Source organism: Solea senegalensis, linkage group LG7 (assembly GCF_019176455.1).
Source record: "Solea senegalensis isolate Sse05_10M linkage group LG7, IFAPA_SoseM_1, whole genome shotgun sequence".
Lineage (NCBI taxonomy): Eukaryota > Metazoa > Chordata > Actinopteri > Pleuronectiformes > Soleidae > Solea > Solea senegalensis.
Window position 1 is genome coordinate 1,707,633 of NC_058027.1, and position 26,832 is coordinate 1,734,464.

The 26,832-nt window shown below is 45.2% G+C and overlaps 2 protein-coding genes and 1 long non-coding RNA gene across 6 annotated transcripts in view; 1 reads left to right on the forward strand and 2 right to left on the reverse strand.

Annotated features, from left to right (window-relative positions):
- The window catches only part of swap70a (switching B cell complex subunit SWAP70a), a 924,354-nt gene that overhangs the window by 370,936 nt on the left and 526,586 nt on the right, over window positions 1-26,832 (reverse strand). The window lies entirely within an intron of this gene.
- zfhx3b (zinc finger homeobox 3b) overlaps window positions 1-26,832 on the forward strand; it is a 184,220-nt gene that overhangs the window by 65,721 nt on the left and 91,667 nt on the right. Inside the window, exon 1 of one of the 4 annotated variants that reach the window (XM_044029742.1) lies at window positions 19,994-20,011. The exons of the other annotated variants lie outside the window; for them this stretch is intronic. The gene's annotated coding sequence lies outside the window, so the exon portion shown is untranslated. Of the gene's footprint in view, window positions 1-19,993; window positions 20,012-26,832 lie in introns of those variants that run through there. 4 annotated transcript variants of the gene reach the window in all.
- LOC122772111 lies at window positions 492-6,370 on the reverse strand. The gene is made up of 3 exons (XR_006360742.1): window positions 5,981-6,370; window positions 922-1,007; window positions 492-821 (listed from the first exon to the last, which is right to left on the reverse strand). It is a non-coding gene; the product is annotated as an uncharacterized LOC122772111 (long non-coding RNA).

The window sequence follows — 26,832 nt, forward strand, 5'->3', positions numbered from 1 at the left end:
ATATTTGATGACAGGTGTGTTCACGGTGTTTGGATGTCGTCTGGCTGCGTGAGTGGGAGCAGCCAGGCGACGTCGGACAAACAGGAAAATAAAAGGCAGCAGCAGCAGCAGCAGCAGCAGCAGCAGTCGTCATAGGCTTGTTTCATGGTTTGGGGGAAATACACAGAAAGGGGAGACAGCGCCTCTGGCTGTCATAACCCCTTCTCTCCCTCCCTCCCTCCCTCCCTCTCTGGTTTGCTCTCACCCTCCAAGTCTCATTTTCTATACGTCTCTCCGTATATATTCCTCCATAAGTCCCACCTTTCCATGATTGAGCGCTGATACGACGGTCCACGTCCTCGGTCAGTGAGCGAACAGTAGAGTGAGAGCATGCATGTGAGACTGAGCACAGTGTACGATGCAGACTGTGTGCACACAGAAAAATCCACCTATTATTGTTCATACGATCCCCAAAAAATGAGATATTGTTATTTAATATAGTTATTATTTTATTACAGTCACTTTAAGAGAATCCCTCTCCACTGTACGCTGTCTGTGGTACGAGAGGCTTATAAATATGAATAGGTCTACCTTTGTGTGGATGCGGCGCCACTGAAATAAGAGAAGAATGTGAAGTCTGCCTGTAATGTCTGTGTGCACCGTCAGCTGTATGGATGTGTGTGTATAGATGGGAGCAGTCGACACAGATGATTGCTTTGAATCTGATGTGTAGTTTTGAATACGCATACATCGTGGACCAGTTCTTCCAGTTGTCCTGCAGCCGAGGCCGGTGTACATGTCACGCTGTCATGGAGGAGCCGGCGGTGGGCGGGATCTCGGCTCTGCACAGGGGTGAGTGAGAAAGTGGGAAGGGAGAGAGAGGAAGAGATGACCGACATGCTCAGATGTGTGTGTGTGTGTGTGTGTGTGTGAGTGCTGTACCTGAGCTTTTACAGGCCTCCTGCTTATCGACTTGGTTCAGAAACATCCCTTCTGCCTACGTCAGTCCTTTAACACGGTTCTTGTGTCTGTTTGAAGTAAAGTTGGCAGAGGTGTTTGTGGTTTGCTCGATCACAATTTGTTGTCGTGTTGACATTTGGTTAAATTATAGTGGTAGACTAGATTTATGACATATGTGTAGACATAGACATATTCTGATACGAGTGCACACTGGTGATGGGAATTTTATTCTCTATGTGCCTCGCTTTCGTTTTTTTTTTTCTATTGTCGGCCAATTTATTGATATTTATTTTGATGAATTCACAAATTCAAAAATAAATGAATGCAGTTTGTAGTTATGGAATTGGCTGACATTGTGTGTGTGTGTGTGTGTGTCAGAATTCTATAAAGAAATGTGAATGTGTTGTTGTTTTTTAGGCTTTTTGTCGCTGTTGTAACGCTGATGTAGACTGTTGTGTTCATATGAGACCGGATCTCTGTATCTACTTTGAGTAGACGGTCTGTGTGTGTGTGTGTGTGTGTGTGTGTGTGTGTGTGTGTGTGTATATCCTGTGGATCGGCAGCAGCTAGCTCTAGTGTTCAGGGATGGGAGAAGCTGTACAGGCTGCATATATATGCCTACACGCGGACGATGCAGGGATGACAGCGACCGCTCCGAGGGCTGCAGATTTGAACTGAGCTGCACCCCAGACCCCCACGACCCCCCTTTTTAGGCCCACCCCTCTCTTGGACACTGGAGGCCAGCATTCCACCCTCTGCACTGGCGCTTATCATCACAAAGGACAGAATGCATAAAACATGGAGGACGCTTAGACAGAGGCGGCCCAGGTCGCTTTTCTCTCCCCACGCTGAGCCCTGGAACAATACACGGGCCCCTCTGGCCTGTGACTCTGACGACACACACGCCGTCTTTTTATCCTCCCCTATTTCTTTGTCATCCTCTTCCTCTTCCTCTATGTTACTGTGCTCCGTGGAGTGATAACTGCCCTCGCATTGTTTATCTGTGTCTGTGAAATCTGCATTGCGTAACTGAAATGTAAGTGTGTGTGTGTGTGTATTCGAGGGAGAGTTACAAGTTTAGCATGCTGACGTTGCTTCAGCTGAAGAACTCCTGCTTTCATATTTCATGTTATCTTCTGTATTACACGTCTTAAAAATACAAAGTCACGAGAAAACACACTGATCGACACACAGGTTAAACATAAACAATGCAATCATTTTATCATTTTTGCACAAAAATACATTTCCCATAAAAGAGGACACAATGAGACAGAGCGTGTCTTTCTTCTTTGTCACTAAGTTACAGCCAGGTCACTGGATGATGCTACATCACAGCTTGTATTAGAACCTAACACAGTGTGTGTGTGTGTGTGTGTGTGAGTGTGTGTATAATCGAGCTATCGGCTTCTCAGGCTGATTTCAAAGGCCAGATTCAGAGCTGATGTGAAAGTGATACAGTGATATTATGCTGCTGTAGATGCCATATTCCTTTAATTCAGCATCTTTCTGCTGTACTTCACAAAACTGACATTATTCAAAAGCGTCATTTTAATTTAGACACTTACACGTGTCATGTGTGTTTTTACAAAATAAAAAAAAAAATAATAATACATATATTTCTGTTTTTAAATGTCATTTATCAGCTACTGCAGATTTACATTTTGCACTCAACTCTGTGACTATATGATAAACAGTGGGAGGGTTTTTTTTCCCTGTGAATCTGTCTGTACATGTGTGTGATAGCCAGGCGGCAGGAATGCACATGCTAGGATGTGCAGGACCCCGGCAGGTCTGTGGCACTTCCTCTCTGTGTACCTCACAGCTTATCCTCCTCAGGATTACCCAGAGAAGAAAAGACAGTGGAGCCGTGGCAGGAGAACCCTCTCACTCCCTCAATTCACACCCAAAAAAATCTCAACAAAAAAAAAAAAGTGTAATTCACTTGCAAATGCGTAGTAGCCCGTCCATGGTCCCAGGGGACGAAAGAGAGACAGGGAGCGAAGGAAAGGGAGGGGCAGACGTGGAGAGGACGCTGCAGTGTGTTTCAGTGTGAGACGAGACTGAGGTGAAGTCAAGAAAAGCATGCGACTCTCTGCCCATTCATCGCTGGACTTGTGTTCATATTTAGTGTTTTTATGGTGTAACTCTGTGTTAGAGAACAAGAGAGAGACCGAGAGCAGCAGCGAGCTGTTGCCCGGCATATACAGGCAGTTGCAATTCAACATTTGTCATTACCCCAGCTTCTCCTGAGGTGGCCTGATGTCGTTCGCTTGGTGCCCCAGGCGGCTGATCTGCCAGCAGTGAAGGGGTTAAGAAGCAGGGATAGCCCTCTTTTGTCTCTGCGGCCCTCTTTGCCATTGTTGTGGTGGAATTGAGTTCGGTGCACCTCACTTGACCACAGCAAAGCAATAAAATGGCCTCTAAGTGCTGTAGCCTCCGTAGTCCTCTGATGTCAGCTCTCTTCCAGCTTCTCTGCTGCTTTATTTTCCTTTTTTTCTTCGTCTCTGTGTGCAGTGGACAGGATGTGTACGTTTACTCTATGTTCTTACAATAACCCACGTGGGCTCCTCACCATTTACAGGACGTTTGTTAAAATAGTCAAACACAAACATGTTCCTCTCTTCTTCAAGGATATTTGAGTTCATTTTGATCATTATAGGGACTTTTTTGTGTTATTTCACTAAATACTACAATAATCTGTGCACACACATGTTCACATTTTGTCATTTTAATTATCCGTGAAAATTGTTTTAAATATTATTTCTTTACATGGAACAGATTTGAACACTTTGTGAGCCCGTGGAGGGAAGTCGTGGCGTCGTTGTCAGCGTTTCATCGACGCTCTGTTGTCTTAGTTTACAGTTTTACTCTCGGTGCTGTTATTACCTGCAACGATGATGCAAATAATATGCATGATAATTTCAATTGTCAGGTTAAGGGTGAATTATCATAATGCATACTGTTGGTGGTGGTGTATTTGATTGCACAGATGATTGTTTATAGCTGAGTCCCACCTCTGCAGACGTTGTAATTAAAAAGAAGAAATACTGCACGTGTGTCTGTCGCCATCCCATCTCTTCTCGTCAAATAAGCGGCTGGCGTTGCAGCGAGCATGTCGGTGGAGTTATGAAAGATATCTGATTGGATGAATTATAATTGGCACTGTCTCCAGTTTAAACCATTTATGCCATACAGACTGAATATTACACCACACTACAATCACGCCGACACATTGTCAGGGCCACAATATTGCAGCTCTGTTATTCCATTCTATTCTAATGTGAAAGGTGTCTCTGTCTCGTGTGCCTTTGCCTCACCCTCCTCTCCTGCTGCTCTCCTCCTCCTCCCCCTCATCCTCCCCCTGAAACACGTGTGATTTCCTCTTCGGGTCTCACTGTACCTCCAACAAATGTGCTTTCTCATTTTCCCGGTGTTAAATGAACAAACATGAGGACCTCAGTGCCTCCATAATAAATTGATTTCAGAGAGGCAGTCACCCACACAGCAACACCAAAAACTGGATATGTACTGTGTGTGTGTGTGTGTGTGTCTTTAGCCTGAGGAAGAGGCTCTGTTCTCTTTATCTCTCTCTTTCTGTCTGTCTGTCTGTCTGTCTGTCTGTCTGTCTGTCTGTCTGTCTCTCACACACACATACACAATAAAGCAAGCATAAATGTATATAAGAGTGTTGTGTGTTAGCATGGTCTTCATGCTGTTACGTCTCTGCTCGTATTTCCTCTACCTGGCGTTTTGCACCGAGCCGCTGACGGCGTTTACATACTCGACACGGAGCCTCTCTCCTCTGTGGCTCTTTGGTTTTCATTGTGACGTTCACTGCCACGGAGCACAGATTTGGTTTAGGCTGGAGAGGGGGCGGGGCAGGTCCCATGGGGCTGACACGGGGCTAGACGGCCGTGACAGACTGGTGACCTCGGCTTTGTGACGTCATCTGCCTCGTCTGGTCACCATGGCGTTCATTTTCCCTACTGTTTAATGAATGAACAGGCACAGGCTATTTTTGATGGTCTGTTTAAAGCTCCGAGACTCTGAATCACAGCAATGGCGTACAATTAAAACAGCCCGCAATTTTTTTTTTTTCCACAAATTGTTTTAAGGTTTAATTAAAGGTTACTTCTCAATTACTTTTCTGTTTGACTCAGGTGGTCACAAATAGAACGTGCACCATTGTTGTGTGAAGCAGTAAAATAAAACACACCCTGGCCACAAATCGGAAGTCAGCCTGAGGTAAGAGCTGGGTTTAAAACGGATACTAACTGTTACAGCACTTTTTCTCATCTTTACATGACAAGAAATGCTCGGCATTTTCTCTCTTCAGCTACCATTTTATTCCCCCTCAGAGCAAACGTTAAAGCACTTCCCGTCTAGAGCTGCACTAAATCATGTGTATTTGATTGAAGTATTTAAAAAAAAAAATGCCTTAGAGATTAGGTATAATCTGGGCTGCATGTCCTCAGTAGATTATTGTACTTGCAACTCAGGCAAAGTGCATATCTATCAGTGGGAGCGTGGCTGTAAAACAGGATTCTCTTATTGCTTGCTTTTTGTTGGAGCCAGGTGTTTCCTCGTGTTGGGTCATGCCCTGATAGGGTACAAGAGGCCACATGGCAGGTGAGAAGTGAGCTTTTTATGTGGATAGCTTTTCGTCTTTCTGGCCACGAGCGAGTGGATTAACACAGGAAGAAGCACTTGTGCGTCGCGGGAGCTCTGTGGATGTGCCGTCCGTGCGCCTCCTGGCAGCGCTGAACCAGGAGCAGGACAAGTGTGCCTGGCCTTTGTTTACACCACAGAGAATATGGCTTTGGTGGAAAAAGAGAAGGAGCGGCGTGGGGGGGGGGGCGGCGGCACAGACACCAGTCTCATCACTTCCTTCCTTCACATAGTTTTTTTTTTTTTCCCAGCGTTGCCATTATCAAAACAACAGTAGAAAGAGGAAGTGTTAAACTGTGACACGGGTCACATGACAGCCAGTATACAATAATGCATGAGAAGTTATAGCGTGTTAGACGTTTGCCTCCTCTACCTGCTGGATTTACCGAGCAGTCAGTCATGTGATGTGTTGACCCCGATGAAGGAGGCAGAACAATCACTCCTCACAGTGTGCAGAGCGTCGGCTTCCTCAGGATCCTCGGGACGCCTCAGTGTGGGTTCAATTTGGTAGACGGTTTATCTAGTCGCTTCCTGCCTTCCACATAAAATGACTGTAAAAAAGAAAACAACAGATTGACACCTGCACCCTTTAGCCTGTTGAGCCTTCGTCCTGTGGTGACATGACAGATGGCTGCGTGGCCCTTTGACAGGAAGCCTGACTGCACTGTTTCGCAATCTCCCAAGAAACAAGAACTGAGTACCCACTCTGCATTCTGTGTAATAGATGCCAGCTTTCCTGCAGTGGGTACGAGCACACGGTGCAGCGAGGAGTGGGGCGTGGGGGCGTGGGGGGCGGTGGGGGGTTGGGGGGGTGTGCCCCCCTTATAAGTGGACCCCCGAGACTTCATGGAGGGGTAGAGGTGTGGCAAACGTCTGTTTTGGGCATGGCTTGTGTCAGCCTGTTTAGTGTTTGCCTGTGAGGGCATTTATATGCAAATGCTAAACAACCTATTGGGGTGGCTAATTACAACGGGGCTTTTGTGTGTGCCAGGCAGTGAGAAGCAGGCTCTTTCTATCATGCCAGGCCTGGACTTCCCCGGCTTGTTTACTCATTGTCTTTCCTTATTACCCCCTCATTGACACTCCCCTTTTGTGTGGCTGTGTCATTTGCCTGCACGGTGGCTCCTCCCCTCGTGGAGCCGGAGTTAATGTAGTAGATTAAAGAGGCAGCACTCTGGCCCTGTTTACTTCCTCTTTCATCTGGTGGCCATCCACACTTTCAGGAAGGTTTCAGGCTGTGTGGTACTCCACATCTCCACATCTGCTCCAAACTAATACTCAACTAATTACTCTGGATGATCAAAATGTATTTAGGTCATGTTCTAATGCAATGCAAATTTATGAGCAGGCAGAAGCAAATATTAACTTGTAGAGTCAATGATAATCATTGTCTGGGGACAAAGGTGCAGCTTCCTTAACTGTCAAATATGAACGTTTGATGTGTTTGTTTCTGAGGACTTTAAACGCACACTATCACAGTTTTTACTTCTATTACAAAGTCAGTGTCCAAAGTATTTACAGTTTCCTCTTGTTGCAGACAGAACGGTCTCGTATGTAGTAATCAAACCACAATCTTGTTTTTGTGGTTAAAGGTGTGAATCAGACTTTCATAATTGGAGAATATTATAAATACTGCAAGTGAGAAAACATGCACACACTGAGTGCGTTCAAGCGTGTGCGTAGGTGTGTGCGTGCGTGCTTGCACTTAACAATTGCTCGGTGTAACTTACGTCATTGCACGCTCTGAGAAGCCTGCACACCTGGACGACTTGATACCTTTTACCTGTGAGGAGTAGGTGGCGCGGTCCTGCTTGATTATACAGGAAGCTGTCATTCTTAAAAGAGTTGTTGTTTTCTCTGCGTTGCTTTATTATTTCCTTTTCTTGTCCCCTCCGTGGTGTGTATTCTAAAATCTCTGCTGAATACACAACCGTATCATACTGGCCCGGCTACATTCCTGTGACATCGTTTGCCTTGTACTAAAACAAAGAGAGAGGAATAAAGTAAAAGCAGGGCTTACTGTGGCTTCCTGCTTCTGTTTGGTTCATAGTCTGTTACCACAATTCATGTGCCAGTGTGTCTCCCTGTCTCTGACATACATACAGTATATCCTGACACACACACACACACACACACACACACATGCACAGAGAGAGGGGCCTAGGAAGCCCAACTGGATCAAAGGGCAAATGTGAGGGAGTCATGGTACCTCGTAGAAAACAGCTGCCCCTTGCTGTCGCTGCTTCTCACCCCGGCCTGACAGCAGCCAGAAATATGAGGCCTCTCCAGAAGACCTCTGTCCTGGGAAACAAGGACAGGACAGCGCGCGCGCACACACACACACACACACACACACACACACACACACACACACACTCAGAAAAGCTTTTGTCTCTGCTCACTCTCTCGCTCTCGCTGGCTCTCACAGACACACAAAGACCAAAGAAAGAAAGCCATTTGTCTATGCTCATTCACTCATTCTGCCACAAATAGAAATCTTCGTTTCACATATACACTCCCTCTGCCACCGTCACAAAACCATTCAATTATCACATGCTTGATTTCTTTTTATTGTCTGTTTGTTAAACTCTTTCATTAGCTGTTTTAGTCAATTTGGTGCAATTTGTCTGTCAATCTTACTCTACATGTGCCTTTCTCTCCACATTGTGCCTGCTCCTCCTAAGACCCAGGCCTCCGTTAACACTGTCTGACGGCGCCTTTCTTCTCCTGTACCCTCGTTTCCACCTTTCCTCACCGCACGTCTGGGATTTCTCCCCCTCTGCTCACACTGTTTCTCCAGCATGTTCAAACTCTGACAGAGTTGAGAAAGGTATTCAGCTCCCTAATCCGGGCTCCCTCCATCAGGAATGTTAATACATGTGATTGTGTGACCCGCCGAAGCTCAGCAACATCTGCAGGAGCCTATGGCGTTGCCCCCAACCTCACACACCCACCCTGCCCCCTGCCTTTGAGCGTTCACCCGCTGCTATTATTTCATTGTTTCATTCCACGCCTGTGACGGGGCAGTGCAGTTAACCCTCTGCTGCTCAGGCCAGGCGAGCTGCACTTGTGGGCCAGGGGGTTGCCGAGCACACGCCTGGACCCCGACGTGCAGCTCTGCACCTCAACGCACTGTTTACTTGTGCATTCCGCAAGTAGTCGGACATATTTATGTGTTCATGTAGGTCACCTAAAAGCGTTGAGGCAGAATTACAGGAATCTGCCTCCGTGTCTCTGTCGCTGGTTCACCGGGAAGAGGAGCATTTTCTGACATCGCGGTGTTAGTCAATGAAAACGTGTCATTAGATTGTTACCAGGTATTGGAGTTGAAAGGAATTGTTGTTGGGATTGTGTCTGTTTTCAGAAAGATGAATTACTGGTAAAGCACAGCTGACAAAGTGAATCTGTGTCAGGCTGGAGTGCTGCTGATTGAATTACCCTTCTCCCCAGCCTGTGTTCAAGCTGCTCCATGCTATAGACAAGCCACGGAATAGACTGGACGTCTGTGTGCTTCACTCACATCCTAACATTAAATTATTCAATGTGTGTGATTGTAAGATCTGTTCGATTTCAGTTTACATATTCCATCGTAGTTTAAGACGATCAGAACTGGCTTTAAAATGACAGAAAAACAACTTTCTACAATATCCATCAAGTCATTATGACCTGACGGATAAAAGTTCCTGAAATGTGTTCAAACTTGGGATAAAAGCAGCAGCGTTTAAGTGTGTTGAATGTTGTGGTGGACACGTGTGGCAACACAAATGTAACACATATTGAGAAACCCACACCAATAGTGCTGAGCTGCAGTGTCTGTAGTGTTCACCAGGAATCCACATTCAGTGTGATCATGTGGCCAGTTCTAGCCTTAGACGACACACACACACACACACACACACACGTTCTACACGCATATTCTCCTAATGTTAATAAGAAAAAAGCATTTGTTTGACGAGGCAGGGCCGCTGTTACTATGGGGACATGAGGGATGCATGCGACTTTACTTACCAACAGAAAAGACTCTCGGTCGTGTGTCTCAAACTGCCACAGATCCAAGAAGCTAAAAGAAGAGATTTCCACTCGTCTCTTCCTCTGATCTCTGCTGCTCCGCTCGCTTTTCTTGTCGTGTGCTGAAACACATTGTTGTGCAATTCAGCAACAGTGACATTTCTGATGATTTCCCGCATTCCTTTGCCATTTCAGATTCTTTCTGCATTTATTCCTCTAGCATACAATACAGCCAGATAATGATGAGTTTGTCCATCTGAGCACAAAAACCCCATTATTTTTTAAATGAAACTGTATAATTATTTTAATGTGTATGAGGGTGTGTCTCTGTGAGAGTGGTTATAGCTCCGGATGACTCTTGTATAACAGCGAGTTGCTGTTTTTATGGGTCTCATCTGGCTCTTAAAAAAATGAAAACTGAATGAATATTTATGTCACAGACAAACGAGCATTATCTCGTGGTTAGAACATATTTTAGAGGCAAACTTGTAAATGGCAGTGGAAAAAGCAAACGAAATGTCTTTCGAGATGTCGACATTGTGACTGAAACACTTATCTGTGGAGTTAGGACACAAACAACTAATCCATTCTGGGAGTTACAGAATGTTGAAAGTTGGTTTTGCAGTTTTCCAAACGAGACGGTCAAGAAAAGTCCATGAACGTTCCGTCCCTGACCGTCTTTGTGATAACATTTTTCTTTTCCCCTGCAGAAATGATTTAAGCTGAATATGAGCCGCATGGGAATAAAAATGGCTCTTCTATTCCCATTCCCTTGATGGCTCATTGAAAGGGACTGAAGGATATATGCTCCATTTAAGAATCAACCTCCATATGTTAACGTTGTTTGTAACGTGTACACTGTAGGTACAGTCTGTGCTAAGATATGAGCGTTTGATGAAAATAGCAGCAGATTACGGCGCTTTGCTCCTTTGTTTACAGACATGTTGCAGGGTTTCAAGACAGTTTAAAAGGAATGGGCTCTACAGAGCCAAATTGGATCTGGGTATGTAAATACTGCTCTGATGTTTAATGAGAAACAAAGTTAGCTAATTATAGCAGCTCTGAGAAACATGAGGAGGACAGTGGGAAATGTTTCCATCACTCCCCAGCTCTATAGATTACTGCCTAATTGCCTCAATCGAATCAGGCGGAGACATTAGCCAGAGAGGCAGAGAGTGAGAGAGAAACATGGGGATGGGGCTGATTACACGTATCTGTCGGTGGCTCTTAAGATAGTCCAGCAGAGGACCGGCAAGTTGTGCTTCCTGACATCGTATGAGCCTGTCTGTCTTCTGTAGCCTGCATGTCTCCAACGTTGTCGTCCCCTCCCCCAGTGCTGTTATGAAGGTGAGGATAGCAGGGTGCTGTATTCTCTCTCGCCACGCCACCAGCCAGCTGCAGAGGTGATTCATGCTCCCATGCGGAAGTTTTTCAACTATAATTATGTACAGTTCTGACACATGTTTATGCCTGATTTTACCAGACGGCTTCTCCACTAATGGCACGGTGTAGTGCAGAACATCCTCCCGAACATTTGTTACAACAATATTTCTCTTTGTTTAATGTTGTGATTTTAAATAGTGGGTGGAAACACGCAGCGCTGGTTTAGCTGACCTGTTGAGAACCTGGGGGCATGTGTTCCTTTCCTCTTTCATCACGTTTTATCTCCTTCTGTTCAAAGATCAACAGTGTGAGAGAACCAAACCCGAGGCAGCAGCATTGTGTTGTGTTGTTTTTAAGAATGAAGCACATTTGCCTCTTTCCTCTTTATTTCTTATTTATTTCTCTATAAAAAGATGATGAGGCAGGAAACTGACATGTTTACTTTCTTCAACCAATTCCTCTGTTCATGCTTTTTCAGGAGTAAATAAGGAGACGTTTGTATATATGACTGGTGCATTTGTGTCCCACATGGTGTGTGTGTGTGTGTGTGTGTGTGTGTGTAGAGTGGGGGGGATAAGAGGCTCTATTGGATCTGTTTCATCCTCAGAGCACAATGATATTGAGGTCAGCTGTCCAAAATGATCTCATGTTAAGGAATCGGCGAGTCAGCAGGGTCAGAGGAGAACCGCCATGACGACACTTTCTCCACAGTGATAACGCTTGCTCTCTTCCCTCCCCTTCCCTTCCTCTACGGGAGTCTGAACTGTGTCTGTGTCCTTTTAGTCCGCACCAGAACGGCACCGCCTTTGTCTTCTCGTAGACCCACACACAGCGGTCAGGTGAAGTTGGTCTTGCTTAAGATTAATTGGGCCTTTACACTCGCTCTTCAGAGCTGCACGGCTAATCCGTCCTCCTCGTTCCCAAACAAACATCTGAACCGCTGAAAATAGCCAACAGAGAACAGCTTTTTCCTGGAGGTCACAGTCGTTTGTGAAAGAATCCCTCTCTCGAGTTTCCCAGACAGGGTTTCACAGGGCATGGTGTAGGATGTGTGTGTGTGTGTGTGTGTGTGTAAGAACGCAGATCCCAGCAGATTCCTTTTAACTGTTCCGTTGGGAAAGTAGGCGGCGTAAACAGATAATGGTGCTCATGCAGAAAGGGCCGGAAGTGGGAGGTGCTAGAGTCCAGACGTTTACCATGAGCTCTCCTGGTGTGAACCTCTGCACAGTTTTTGGGCAGTTTGCGTTGATGCTTCCACAGTGTGTCTGTGTTGTCTGTTGGTAGTCCACAGCTCGTGTCTATTTTCTAAAATCTTTCACTTGTTTCCTACTTTCTTTCCCTCTGTTTCTGCCTCTCTCTGTCTTACACACTCACATGTTCTTGTAATTTATGGCTGCCGGGTCCTTGATCAATTGATAGCAGGGAATCCTTTGGTAAATAGAGTTTTAGACACATTGCCAATAGACCTGGGCTATTGATTGGAGTGTAAATTAAAAACTTAATCAGGTCTCTGAGATAAGATTTATCTCTGCCCCGAGCAAATTACAGGGCTGACTTGGAGACATAAAGACAGGCCCGGTGGGCAGAAGAACGCTGCCCTTTCATGGGATTCTCCGTGGTCTTCCCGTTTCACTGCTGGTGCCATTCTCCACCAGGTCTGGGCTCCTTTCCGTTGTATGAGCAGACGATGGAGACTTTAAGGTGTGAAGCATCTGGTCGTCTGTTTGATGATGACTTTCAGAATGGCTGACCCATGTAGGAAGTCGTTTTCATTTTTGTCTGTAGCGCAGTTTGTCAATATTTCTCCCCCCTCCTCCTCCCTCTTTCTCTCCCTCCTTCTCACTTTATGTTTAATCCCTTACTTTCATTGTTGTCTGTGATGAAATATGTAAATCATTCCATGCGGCTTTTATCTGTTCAATAATATTCTCGTCGTGTCGGGGTCATTTTACACCACAGTAAATTCATACACACATTCATAGGTGTTGTCTATATTTTATACGTATTAAGACAATCTTTGGGATTGCACATTGATCAGTATATGGATTTCCACGGTAATTGCCGAGGGAAATTTTCTCTGTCTCTACTCTTCTTCATTATTAATATTGGGAAATGGGTACACATTTAAAATGAGTTTAATTTCATTTAAAAATAACGAGCGCACGTGTAGTTCGCGGTGGCTTACGCAGGGTCGAGTGCATACTGAGGGTTTTCCTCGGGTTTCACAGATAAGAAAGACATTTTCTGAGGATCCTGGGATCTGCACCTCACAGGTATCTTTCTTTAGTCAGTAATTAAAACATCTGCTTTTTCTTCTCGTAACTAAGGCCGGTATTAGGCTCCTCTTGGGGATTATAGCATTTCCCATTATCTCTGGTTATAGTACTCGTATAGAGAAGCCATAGAAATGACATTGACCCAGAGAGAGAGAGAGAGAGAGAGGCAGACAACAAGAGAGGAAGATGGAGGTTGCAGAGGTCACTAATCCATTAGCAGATAACCATAAAATACATAAATATGAAATATTTGCAACACCCTGGAGGATTCTATGTTGGTAGCAGATATATGGACACAGCATTTTGGGTTTGTGAAGTGCTGTGTCAGTGTTAGAGGTCCCCGAAAGAGCCATGCAAACAGTCCAATCTAGTGGCAGCGTAATGGTGGCCGACCTCTCTTTTTTGTTTAGTTGTGGGGGAGGCGGAGACCGTCGGTAATAGGTTTTTTCTTTTTTTTTTTTTGCCCGATAAGCCTAGAAAATACTCGTTTAGTTAGTGAAAGTGCAGAGGGATCCTGGCCTGATAAACCTGCTGTTTCCTTCTGTAATACCCAACAGCTAAAATCAATAGTTGGGATAATTCTCCCGCTAGTCGTCCAGTCTCCTTTATCTGAGGCCTCTCTCAACCTGTGGGTGGTGGTGGTTAACTGGAGTATCCCTCTTTGTATATTAGAGGTTATATCGCATTGTCTTCACCGTTGTTTTCACCAGTTGGCAGTCGTGGTCCATTCCTCAGCACCGGTGTCCACCGTGAACCTTGGACATTCTTCTGTCCACTGTCGTCTTCTGTTTGTTGGTCGTTGCTGCCGCTGTCGTGGTGGATGTGAAAGTGACATCGCTCTTTTCATCCTGACAATTATAAAAATGACCCACGGTCATTTCATAATGCAACGAGTCCAGCGCTCACCTGTCAGTGCAGGTGTCGTCTCAGAGTGAGTGCAGGTATCAAACTGGTGGGAGGAAGTGGCTGTCAGCACTAGATTCAGCCGTGCGACGAGCTCTGAGTTCTGTCAACACAAGCTCTGTGTTCTGACACAGGGACCTGATGATGACCCCAGTCAGGGTTTTATGATCCATCATGGAGGCTTGCTATACATTTTTACCAAAGTGTTCGTCTCCAGGATTATCTGTTGTGTGAGCGTGATAAATCCAGAGTCCCCACATGTCACACCTGTGTCACTTTAGTCAGTGTTATCATTCCTCTGGCAGGTTCTCCTTGAGTCAGTTTCTCTGTAATCTCTCTGGCCATCACAGCGCCGCAGTAAAATATGGCCTCAGGTGTTAGTAGGCAGGGCGGTTAGCCTGCGACACCGTTACCTAAAGTGCAGTGTATTAAAAAGCAGTCAGGGCCCTGGATCACAGTATATCACAGGGGAGAGGCAGCGATAAGGCTTTGCCTGCTCGCCCACAGATCAATGAAGGTTACTGACATCATATCACAAAGTGAAAGCGAGCAGTGCACCCCGAGCTATTTGTCAGCACTGGATCGGACATGAAAGGGGTGGAGACACGGCGGCCCTTTCCCCCGATGTCAGTGGGCCCAAGCCCCTCCTCTCTTACCCTGACAGTGACTCCTCCCCTGGACTGTGGTGGCTGACATCTGACAAAAGATTGACAGTGACAACTTTTTCTGGCACGGCCGACCACATGAGCTCTTTGTCTCTTGTTCTTTGCATGTCTCTTTCACTTCCTTCCTCTCTACTTCTGTAAAATTAATTCTATAAAAGTACTTTTGCGGTGATCAGTAGAATTGTATGTAAAAAGGTTGGATTAACACTGCAAATATTAGACTTTGTCTTTGCTGTAGCTTAGCATGATAAACCGCAGCCACGCGTGTTAGTGTCTGAGGCAGAAACACAACTTACTGAACCCCTTGTCGTCTCTCGTTCTGCAGCGTTATAGGTTTATTGCATTACACATCATAGAGTCCCTATTCTCTTCACTTACGTCTACATTAGTATGGTCGTATTGAACCGCGTGTACGAGCAAATGCACTTCTGCGTGTCCATGTGTAGGAGATCATGCTTCTAGGTACTGTATGAGTTCCATTTATCAGCTGCCTGGGGCACAATGTGGAGGATTTCCCCCAATGGTTTAGTGCGTAACTGCTCTGTCAATACAAGCTTGTCAAGGCTGGGAGAGTGTGTGTGTGTGTGTGGGGTGGGGGGGAGAGGCCCCTCAATCCAAGGCACTGAAGCCACTTATTGAGCAGCCAATAGCTATTTACCTCTCGACGGTGGCAGGCGGCGAGGGGGCCCAGCCCGGCAAGGGGGACTCTGTGGTTCATTCCCCACTCCCAGGATTTGACTCCTACAAGCTCACTGTGAACCGAGCCTATCCTGAGCCAGGAAGCAGAAGTGGTGGCTCAGACAGGAGACAGGGAGGTCTGTGTTTATGTGGAGCAGGTTGTCCTCTCCTGGCTCCTGGTCTTTGCAGGTCCTGGCTGTATGCGCAGCTTGCTGCTGTAAAGCCCCGCTTCCTCTCTGGAATCTTTGTGTTGACAGAGCGCATCTGGGCCCTGGGAGAGCTTCCAGCCTGCTGGGTCCTCACATGTACACATACAAAGAGGGATGGATGTGTGTGTGGGGGGGGAGGGGTTAGAGAGGAGGTTTCTATGAATACCTCGTAGAGCAACTCTTAATATAATTACTTACTTTGCTCTGTCTGCTGACCTGCACCCTCAGATGTGTCTGTCACTCTTTTACACTCGTCCTTTCACCACAAACCTAAAGATGGCGTGTTTTATGAATTAGTGTTTTGATGGGTGTTCCTTTTATCCTCACTTACTACGGTTCAACAAAGAAAAGAATGTTGTCAAGGAGGTGTTCATCTTTCCTCTTCTCTTTTGTTTCCTTAGTCCTTCTTGTTCTCCTGAAAATCCCCCGTTTTTTGTGGGCTGTGCAAATCCCCGCGCCGTGTGTTGGAGTTATGGGTCGCCTGTCAGGACATGTCCCATGTACCTGAGTCACAGAGGGATTAGTTAACCCTCACACTACTATTAAGGAAGAATCTGCCAAACTATGCACAGCTGGGATTGAGCTATGAAACAGAGCAGACGGAAAACAGTGTGAAATGTGCCACACACCGGTTCATTTCCACGGCTTTTATCACATCCGCCATGTATTTAAAGTGTATTACACCGAAATGAAAACTCAATTTTGCTCAAAGTGAGCCGCACAAGAGCAGCGCGGCGAATTGTCCCGCTGTTAAAGAACAGCTGCACAAATAAAGCCACATGTCGCTCTCATTTTCCACGGCTCTTGTATCATTTCCGCCACAGGCTATCACTTATCCGACCATTAGAGGAGAGGGCAAGGATTTGCTCAAAGTTTTGCTCAAGTGGCGCACAAGAGCTGTGCAGCGCAATTAAAGAACAGCTGGGCATCCTCACATTCTTCTGCCCACAGTCGCTCCATGTATGTTCCTGGTGCAGCCAGTGTCGGTGACGCCTGTATGGCGCATGAGAACCCCCATGTGCTGTGAGTATTGTGGAGGTATGAGAGGACATTGAAAGGATTTGGCTGAGGCAGGCAAAGGCTTTGCAACAAGGCAGTCATCCAGAGTGACAGAGCACAAAGATGGAAAGGAAAAGACGAGGGTAATAGGAGCAACAGGGGATTAACAAATGAGAAGTCATGACTTGGCATCTGCAAGTGTAGTTCACACACACACACACACACACATGCACGGACACTTTATTACAGAGGAGGCTGGCACGCTGTAACGTTTTGCCAAAGCATTGGCGAGAAGTGCAGGCTGTGAGTATGTCTCTTCCTGTTGTGTTCCTGTGTGTGTGTGTGTGTGTGTGTCTGCTGTAGAGTGGTTCAGGTGCGGTTAATGTTGGCACCAGATCTTCAGGCCTGCGGCAATAAACAACAGAGCAGGCAGGAGGCCAGATGCAACTCAAACGCACAAACTTTTAACCTCTCCCTCAACTAATCCCTTGCCACACTAGTAACTCTTTTTTTAAACTCATTCTTTCACCTCTCACTCTTTCTCTGTTCGTTCTTTCTCCTCCCACTGCCTTCTCTCTCTCTCTCTCTCTCTCTCTCTCTCTGCCTCTTTCCCACTCTCCTTTTAAGAGAAGTCAGTGTGCTGACCTCTAAATAAAGGCTGTAACACTACAGCTGTTACCAACTTCAAACAGCCAATGGCTCAGAGTGGAGCCTGTGCGGGTGTTAGGGGGAGAAATAATGTGCCCATTAAAACTAACTTAGAGCCCTCTTTACTCTCGAGGCTCCCTGGGTCTAAGCTGACCACACCAAACCAGGCTACGTACTTAGTACAGCTCAGTGGAGACAGTCACGTTGCAGCCAGGCCTAACCCAACCCAGTGTGAGATAAAGAATGAGCTAAGACAAAGACGCTGTTCACTTTGAGTTCGCGGGATCAGTGTGATTTCCACTCTTTGATATTGAGATTGAAGGGCAATAACAAAGGGGCCACCTACGCTTCCTTGCAACAGGCGCCAGTTACATCATTTGACTGGACATCATCCAGTGAGGCCCCCCAAACTGTTTGCCAGTGGTTAGCGCTCCGTCAAACACCGTGAGCGTATGCCTCTGTTTTTCTGGTCAACCAGGAGAGAACGGTCAGGTCATGAAGGGCTCAGTTCATGTTCTATGCTGGTCCTCGTCGTTATTAGCTATAGATTTGGATAAGTGGAAAAAGTTCACCTCTGCATTCATGGAACAAGTCAGGCTGACAGAATCCAGGTCTGGTCCACAATGAATCATTCACATCAAGCACATATTAATAGAACTGGTAAAAATGGAAGCTGTCTTTTATCCAAACACTTAGAGAATGTTTTTATGATACAAGGACTGAGCCAGAACCAAAATGGAAAGAATCACCATTAGTCACCCCACTCCTATGTTTGTTGTATCTTGTTGTAAGGGGGGGTTGGAGGGGTAATAATCGTTCTTATACCCCAACCTGCCCCCCTCAACCTAAGTAATTTTTAAATTTAGACACTCAGTGTTTGACTCATTTCTTCAGAGAGCTAAGAGTTGCCCTGTAGGCCCAGCTGTGCTGATGTGTTTCCACTGAACACTGTTGTCTATCAAAGTTCATACTTTCCTTGGGGCCTAAGGTGCATATAAAAATATGGAATAAAAACATCACAGTGCGGCATGATCACATTGTTTATTATACACTCATGCAGTTTTTTTTGTTTTTTTTTAAACATAGATGATATGTTTCAGTAGTGAAACTCCACTGTTTCTGAAGTCAGCGTTAATCTAAGTTCAGAACACCAACCAGTCAGTGACTACTGGTTTAATTATGTCATGGTGTCTCTCTGAAGTAAACCATGCTCATTGCCTTTAGACTGAAATGAGATGTTCTAACCTGGTTATTATGACATTTGTATGTCACTCGTGTTGCACATTAGTTACTACATCTTCTCTTGAATGCTGCTGCTTGTATTTAAAGCATTATTATCAGCAAGCACTCCTTTTTTTGTGCACGTGTTTTCTGCCTGTGTGTCTGTGTTTGTGCTTGTCTCTTGAGAAAAATAATTACAAGTTGCACAGGTTGTTATTATGAGGCTGGCCTTCCCCCTGACTGCATGGCTGCAACAGGTTAATTACATGTCTGATATTGGTGATGTCACCATGTTGGCAACATTTTCTTATGGACACAGACTTACCGTGAGCTGAACCGAGTCTCAGTGCTCCCAAACTTTTGAAAACTCGGTCTTTGCCTTTAGCATGTAAGCTTTTAAATTTAGATTTGAATTCAGAACTGTTTTTTTTTTTTAAATGGACCACAGCCAATCGTCCTGTGTCTAAATGTCACACAATTTGCAAGTGGTTATTTAACTTGCCTGTCAAAAACGTACAACTGCAACAAGAATGAACTTGTGCCCGAAATATGTACCTGTAATATGTACCTGTGTTTGTGTAACTCGTGTTATTCTTCACATGTCCCTTTTGACCTTTTTCTGAACAGTTGCGGGGAACACAGGGCAGAGGTTTAAAAGCATCAAAAGACATATGTTGCTCTTGTTGGGAAACTAGTTTAGTTTAGAAGTTCTATTAAACCTGAAATACATGCCGAATGCATTCCACGGTGAAGTGCGTGAATGAGAAATGGACATAACATTCCTTATGGAACACCTGAGAGGTTCGGCGGATGGTGACTGTAAGCTAAGAGAATGTTGAGTGCAAATCTCTGTCGACAAGCTGTGCCTTCACTTCTGCTCCACCTGGAGAATGTGTTACTTAATGGGCCACAAAACTGCCTGAAGACCACTGCTCTCTTATCGCTGATATTAGATGACCCTGCAAAAAAAACCCAGGAATCCATCATGAGGAATAAGACCCTCACGGAAAAGCAGGATTGAAGGCTTTTCTCCTGTTCTGTGCACAGAGGGAAAGAATGGTTGGTAATGTTATCTTGTTCACAGTTACAAGAATCCTGCTTGCAGAGGCTATGGGTTTCGAGTTTCTAATATGTATATAAAGTTTCGCTGCACAATGGATCTTTTGTCTAGTGCAAACTGAACACTCCCCCTCCTTCTTTTGCTCCTTTCTCTTGTAAAAAAAATGCATTCATGTTCTTGTGGGACTGTGAGGACTCAGGTTTCTGCTATCTTTGTGTGCCATGTCGTCACTCGCCCCCGCGAGTTGAAATGTGCATCTTTGCACAGGCAGGCGCACTGCCAGGGCTGCTTCCAGCCATGGATTAGGGAGAATCCAGGAAACAACGGACTCCTGACAAAACAGCAGCATGACAGGTAACTGAAGTTGCACTGGGGAGAGAGGAGGCAGACGATAATTACAGAGCTTTTTGTTTTCTGGGCACTCTTAGCTGGCTACTTAAGTGCCTGATCTGAAATCTGTGCCTTGTAATTACAGTAGTGGGCCCCATTAGGGCAGAGGTCTTGGTGGGGATTATTCTCGTTCTCTTTTCTCTCTCTCTCTCTCTCTCTCTCTGTGCATGTGTGTGTTTGAGTGTGAGTGTGTGTGTGTGTGTGAGACCTCCCCACCTCCTCCTGCGTCATGTAGAAACCACAGCAGTCAGAGCAGAAGGAGGAGCAGGAACTAGCCTTCCTCTTGTCTGTGTGCAAAGTCACACTTGCACTTACTGCTGCATCCCAGCGCCACTGAGCTCACACTCAGACCTCAGTGAGAGCGTTCTCATGCACAGATGAGTCGCGGGTTGTAGCTGGAGTGTGCTGTTCACTTAGACGACTGTCGTTGTCCCGGTGCTATACTGGGGAATCCATTTATTGACTGAAGTGAAGTGTCTGGGTTAGCATGTGGCTAGGTGTTAGCATGTCAAACACCATTCCAAGTATTCCTGCCATCTATTAAGTTCAAAATATCCTATTTATTTAAGTGACAGAGCATGAAATCAAACTAAAGTTTGCGATGTTTCTGTCACAGTTATTCTTCCGTGCACCGGCTTCATCTATTATTTCTGGCTGTGTAAATCAGAGATGCATCAGAGAGACAGAGACATTTTAAACACAATCTTTTCTCTTTCTAACGTCATGTAAACAAACTGACCGTGTCTGCCTTACCTTTTCCCTCCTTCATGCCTCTCCCCCTCCCTCCCCCTCTCCTGCTCCATAATACCTTTGCTCGTCATGCTGACGCTGAGAGATTTGTGTTGATTATGACAGGGTTGTCACAGTGATGAGTGTGCAGCGTGGCGTGTGTCATGTCGAGCTGACAAGGGCTTTTGGCTCGGCTTCTGTGGAGGAAGGTTGCGGAGAAGTCTGGCCTAAACACAACCACAACTGTCAACTGGTTGATGGAGCAACGCCAAGAGATTTGCTGGTGGAATTCAGAGGATAAACCCCGGTGACACTTTGGCACACGAATGTACTGTTTTGCCACCAGAAAAAGGTGAAGGCAACAAGGCAGAAGTGGTTGTGTGACTTAGTGTAGGAAGGGTCATCTAATGCCTTCATCCTATAGGAACCGAAACAGATATCACATTCAACATGAGATGGATTCTGCCTCTTTAAGCTGCTAGCCTTCCTAATAGATTCTTAAGCACTGGCTCTAGTGCATGTTAAACCAGGATTACCCAATCAATTATGGTCAGTACAAACAAGGATTACTTAAAACAGTCCATTTTTCTTGTTGATAGGCTAAAAGCAGAGTAAATGGAAGACGCAGCGCGGCTGTTGATGTGTAGAGCAAGTCACGATGACCCCAGACGTGGGCACCACAGGGAGGAGATGAATCTAATGGAACCATTCAGAGCTTTGTAGAGGAAGTACTAACATTTGCAAATGTTTCTGCTACAGTTTTGTTTTTCATTGTCAGCCCGTGGCACAGGAGAAGAAACTGCTGTGTGTGTGTGTGTGATGTGTTAAGAATGAGAGCGTTTCAGTGGGTGTGGAGTCGTGAGTGAGTGAGTTGACCAACCCTCAGACTCACATACTCGCCCTTTGTCTGAACTCGGCTTTTGTTTACATTTTAATCACAATCAACAGCTGTAACCTCCTTCACAATACCCAGCAAGTAAGGACATATATATACTCGCCAAACCAGATCCCTGCGCTCATGTGTGTCTGTGTTTACACATTTGCTCTCTCCTCTCCTGAGTGCACTGCCACACACGTCTTATACGATACTTAACATTTCTAACCACAGTCCGGACGTATCAATAAATGATTCTTATTTAAACGGATTTCTTAAGAAGTTTCTATTTCATCTTAATCTCTGCATATCGCAGCCTGTTTTAAGAAAACAGAAAATGTTGTGAATGCTTTGGTGTCTTACCTTCTCTCTCTCCCTCCCTCCCTCCCTCCCTCCCTCTCGCTCTCATTTAGTTGTCCCCGTGTTGTCAGTCAGTGCTGAGTGACTGGGTGAGTCACGGCCCTCTCCTGTGTAAAAGGTCACAAAGCTCCTTGGAAAGAAAGAGTTAGCTGTCTTTTTTTCAGTGGGACGTCTCTGATCAGAATACATTGTTAATGATGGGGAAGAATCTCACAACAGTCACTTCATTTAGTCTCTTTCATCATTGTATGACCACAGTCAGACAAGAAAAGGAAATACATTACTGCCATTATCAAAAGCTAGTGTTTAGAATAGCTTCTTTCAGGCACTTCATGTATCATATAGTAATTATTTATATAGTAATTAGTACTATAATTATTAGACATCTGTCTGTCTGGTTTGGTAGCAGACAAATGGTTTGAAAACAGTTTTTAGAGTTAGAAGTAAGAACGGTGCAAATGCTAAATGCTAGTTTCCTGGTCACATGAACATATTCACCAAATAAATGGATTTAAATGTGACTCAAAGGTAAAAAAAAAAAAGTGACTGTTTGTCCCCATTTTGAAATGAATCTTTCTTAATTAAGAAGCACTGAGAGTTCACAGATAGCGTTCCTTAATTAGCTTAAGCTGGCTGCTGTAACCAGATCTCCTGCATTAATGACAACACAGTCGCTGTGAAAAGCATCATTGTTCTCAGGATAATTGTCCTTTTAGTTAACGCGGCCCAGGAAGGGTTCTCCTTGTTAGATGAGCTGGCTGGGACCAAGGACAGCCGGAGGCTGGGAAACGACAGGGACTGATACTGGCCCAGTGCCCGTTGTGACAAGCCCACTTGTGCCCTCTGCTGAAATCCCCTTGGTATGCAGTGGAATTGGCCGTCCCCAGGGTGTGGCACCGAGGGGGTTGGTCATTAATTACATACCCTGAATCTTAACGAATGAGGAGCAATCAATAAAATAAAGCAGATGTATGCAAATAGCATGCTGATTATACTGCCTAATGACATGTCATGTTGTTGGCAGGGGAGAGCTCAGGGAATACATGTGAGGAAGGAGCTGGAGCTACAAAACGAGTCAAAATACTTCAGATGCATAAACATTCAAATGTATTTTCACTGCGTTTGTTAGAGCAGCAGATCGTCCATGTGTTGTGCGACGGACCTGCACTGTTTCATTAGTGTGTTAGATTCAGTTTCAGATCTTATCGTCGTAGTTTTATGTTTCTCAGCGAGACAGGATGCAGTGACTGTCAGCCAGGAAATGGTGTGAGAATCAAGGGTTGGGTCAGCTGGAATTTGAGCAAGATACAGTAAAACTTGGTGAAGTCGGAGGTGTAGCGGTGTATCAGCGGAGGACTGATAAGAGCTTTAAGGGGAAAAGAGGAAAGGTTAGTTCACCTGCTTGCAGCTCTGCTCCCGCACTGAGATCTCCATTGTATCCAGCCAGCTGGAGCTGTTTGAAACTCTATACCTGCCTTTAAGCAGAGGGAGGGCAGCCAAGAATTAACTGCTGCCTCATCCTGGCAGCCGTCAAGGATGCTGTCTGCCTCCATTCAAGGCGAGTGCGAGAGGGCACGGAGGGGAGAGCAGAGAGGGAAGGGAAATAAACACTGCTGGAAATGTGTGTCACATAAACCCTGAAGGAAAATGGTTCTGTACATGGTGTGGGGAGCGTTTCTATGTACAGCACAGTAATAGAATAGAAAAGTGCACATCTGCACTTTGTCAAAGAGAACATGGCTCATATTGGTCAAGTGTCAATTTCATGACCCAGCTGTGTCTCACTTTGGATATTTAATCCACACCATGCAGTTCCCATTTGCATGCAATGAAAATGTTTCCTAATGTTATAAATGCAGTTGGAGTCGACGTAGAAAAAAAGCTCCATGTTTGTTCTTCTACAAGTCCAGCCCTTCCCATTTTTCTTCACCATAACCTGCTCATAATGTGTCATATTTTATTGCCATGGTGCCTATAGAGCCAAGGTTGGATTACGTGCCCCCATACTTACTACAGTGAAATCCAAGACCTGGGGACTTGAGGAGGCCAGGACAGTCCAAGGAGAGGCCAGGGAACAGGTGGTGACCCTGTGCTGCTTGGGAGTATATTATTGACCAGGGTCCAGTGGACAGATTGATTACTTTATTGTATTGCCATGAACCTCAGTGGCCAGAGACCTCTGGTTGACCCTGGGCGGACAGAGCATCGCAGTGACCCTCACCTTAGCTAAAGAGTTATGTGGCTTTGACCTGGTCCCTAATGGGGAGGTCTTGACCCGTTCAGCCACAGGCCTCAGTACAGAGCTAAAGTGGACCCATGTCTCTCCCTCCATGGTGTCAGGCTCAGTAATTTAGAGGCTGGGGGTAGGCCAGGGTCCTGTGGGGGCCACGCTGTTTCTGGACGGCTGTGTCCTGATTTTAGACCTTCCTCTGACCCACCAGTGTTCATTGTGTCAGCAAGGTAGGCAGAGCAAGCAAAGATGTTAATTAATCTCCACCAAAGTACTACAAAAACTGTTGAAAGATCGATATATCTATCAGATATGCTCACCTCCAGCTAACGGTTGAGACGGATGGGTCACGGTGAAGCGGACTAATATTTTAAAAGGTTTACGACACGTGTATGAATCAGTAAAGGTGTAAATAAAACAGTTGTATCATTGTCTCCAGGCAGGACTTTGACATAGTCAGTGAAACTCGTGTGGTGCAGCACTTTTCTGGGCTGGAAGCCACGTTGACTAACCTTGTGGTCTGTATAAACAGGGAGAGACATCAAGCAATACAGGGAAACATCCTTTACTCTGGTCGAGGCTGTTTCCCCTGCCATCACTTCCTACTTCCACTTAGCTGACAGACAGAATATCTGTCAGGCAGGTTTTTCCTGTGCACCACATACTTTTTTAGTTGTCAGTTGTAGTATCCCATCAGAACCCAAAAAAAACATGCCCTAAACAAGCTGGATAAATAATATGAATAATGTTTCTCTCCTTTTATAAACACTGGCTCTTCATCCACTACCTCTCTTTAATTTATTCGGGGTTTTTTTCACTGGAAGTTTCCCAAAGATTTCCATCAAACGATGTATTGTAAGAAAAGGACGCTTAAACGTTTGAATATCATCATCTTATTTTTATCAGTGTGTGCATATCACATCAGAGCCACTCTATACCTACAGAGATAACAGCCAAAAACATCTTTGACTTTACAATGCAGATTTATTTCTCATCGCCATTTTTAGTACTTGTTTCTGCCCAATAAATAGCAGGCATGGCTGCTGAGTGCAGAGCAATTGATTTACTTTCTGTTTGAAGTGGATACTGTAGTCCTGTTCAAAGCAGAAAGTGAAGGCCACTTTTCTTTAAAGATTCACAACTAAGCGCAGTGGCGAGGAAACCTCCTTGTTGCATTACATTTTTTTGCAAAAGGAAACATTCACGTAAATGAACTGTCAATGCTGGCCATTGTCTACCTTCACTCATTTAATTCCCATCGTCAGTTCACATGCACTGATGCCTAGTATCATTATCTGCTTTTCAAGACCGTGCAGCCTAATAAGACAGTGAGTGATTTGTATTGCGAGCTTCAGAGATGGTGCATGTATGAAAAGTCCAATTTGCAGACTAATCAAACTAGATTTGTGAGGTCGGGCACGGGCAGCAGATACGGGGCTGGTAGCATGTTTCATAAGTGGCAATTAATTGCAGGTGTTAATTACCAATAGTCGTATCGTTATGGGCAGGAAAACCAATATTCTTCCAAATACACTGCACTACAACCCCAACATACATCTCCTGTATATGTGTGTGTATACAGTATATATACATATGTACATGTATGTGTGTGTGGAAACATATCTTATAGTCAATTAAACAAGAAAGCCATCAACATTAAGCAGCTTTCATTAAGACCCCACAGAGCATTTCTGACGCGCATCACGCTCCACCACCCACCCAGCCTCTTCTTAGTATGTCCCAATTAACACTCAGCCCCATTACATTGATTGGGAGAGGTGTATTATTGGTTCGGTGGGCCATGAGTGCATTGATTACATTGATTCACCATGTGAACCATGGGAAAATGTTGAGCTGCAAATTTTTCACTCCCCAAAGAAAATGCCCATGGACACGAGGCTACTGTGTATGCATTTATTGTTTAAGTGTATTGTTCTTATACATGCATGGATGCATGTATGTATGCATGCATGCCTATCTGGACATAGATGTGGCTGCTCTGTGTTGTGACAGGTTTAGGTGTATGGGCTTTTATGTGGTTTTCAGGACCTAATAGGCACACGCCACTCCTAAACTATATTCTTTTGGGGCACACACTATAGAGGTGTCATGTTCCCCTCACATCTAATCCTCTGTAACCTCTTACACTCACACCCACACACACACTCTTCAAGCCAGTCAAAGGGCAAACCACTAGCCCACCTCCTGAAGGTGCACCTGGCATCTGTGAGTCCACTCCAATTACATCTCCCCAATTACAGGTTATGAACCAATTAGTCACCCTCTCGTTTTACACTGCACCTATCGCTCTCTCTCCTCATCGCTTAAATATGGAGCATCTGTTAGAGATGGGGCAGAGGGGTTGCTGGTCAGTGTTGCTCTGGGGGAGAGTGCATACTGATGTTTTTTTTTTCTTCATCTTTTTTATGGGAAGAGATAATGGTTGACATGTAAATACCTCACCCAGGAACAGCTGTCTGGAGGCAGCTGCCCAACAAACTCCAGCATGTACGTGCACCGTAAGAAACATGTACCAGGGATAATTTGTGCTGTCAACTTGTAATTTGTAGTGACACTCAACTTGAACTTTCA